The sequence below is a fragment of the Antrostomus carolinensis genome, unplaced genomic scaffold (genome assembly GCF_000700745.2).
Source record: "Antrostomus carolinensis isolate BGI_N321 unplaced genomic scaffold, ASM70074v2 scaffold6748, whole genome shotgun sequence".
Lineage (NCBI taxonomy): Eukaryota > Metazoa > Chordata > Aves > Caprimulgiformes > Caprimulgidae > Antrostomus > Antrostomus carolinensis.
Genome location: NW_010332190.1, coordinates 7,533 through 8,906, shown reverse-complemented (window position 1 = coordinate 8,906; position 1,374 = coordinate 7,533).

Sequence of the window (1,374 nt, the reverse complement as noted above, 5' to 3'; positions counted from 1 at the left end):
CTGCTGAAAGAAAGGAAGCAAATTCTTGTGTATATTTTACCTCAGGCAGCTCTTCTAATTCATTCGCAAAGGCACAAAGACCTAATTTTAAGTAACTGTAATAGAAATACAGGGTGACAGGACCGCTGACTAACCAGTTATTTCTCATTTTCTATTTCTGCATTTAACTCTTCCTTTCTTAGTATGCATTTCCCTTGACTGCTTTTAAATTTAATGATACTGAACCAATTTGCCACTTTATCAACATAATTTTCAGCTTTTGATTTATCTGAGATTTTCATGGTCCTCACAGCTCTGCCAGTAGCAGTTTTTGTAAATAGACAAACCATTTTATCACATAAGTTTTTCTCCCACTCCCCATTAAAATCACCATTTGGACCAAAAATCTTTACACTACAGTTATTTCCATCATCAAAGTCTTAAAGAAGACTCAACTCCATACACGTTGAGCACAAGTGACACTGTATTTTTCATTTATCTCATGAGACAGAATCGTAGAATGTTGTGAGTTGGAAGGGACCCACAAAAATCATTGAGTCCAACTCTTGTCCTTGCACAGGACAATCCCAAGATTCAGACCATGTGTTTGAGGGCACATGTTGTCCAAATGCTTCTGGAATCTTGTCAGGCTTGGTGCCATGAGCACCTCCCTGGGGACCCTATTCCAGTGCTCCACCACCCTCTTGGTGAAGAACCTTTTCCTAATGTCCAACCTAAACCTCCCCTGGCACATCTCCCTGACATTTCCCCTGGTCCTATCGTTGGTCACCAGAGAGAAGAGATCAGCACCTGCCCCTCCTCTTCCCCTTGTGAGGAAGTTGTACACTGCAACAAGATCTCCCCTCAGTCTCCTCTTCTCCAGGCTGAACAATCCAGGTGACTTCAGCCTCTCCTCATACAGCTTCCCCTCTAAATATAAATATATTGCTTGCATAATACTTGGTCTGAGCAAAGAGATGATAGAATATTCAATAATGAATAACCAAAAGGATTCTATCCAGTTTTCTTTTAATTGAAATTTACTGAATTAGTTTCTCATCCAGTTCTCACATGGGTAAACTTCTCCTAATTGCTGTTTCTGCCTTGATTAAATTTGCCTGCCTAAGACTTGAGAATGAATGTGAACATTTGGCCCATCATTTCTAAAGGGGAAGAAGCTGCAGAGTTACAAGCTCAGAAAGTTTCAAGTTAATTGGGGAATCACTGTGGGGCTATATCTGTTATAAAGGTATCACTTTTTTCATCAGTGAGTGAGGTGCACTTACTATGGATTTTTAAACACGAGCAATAGCAGTGCCTCACCCATGTAAGTAATCCCACATGTTAACAACAAACTGTTCCATATCTTACTGCACTCCAAAGCTTTAATTGCTT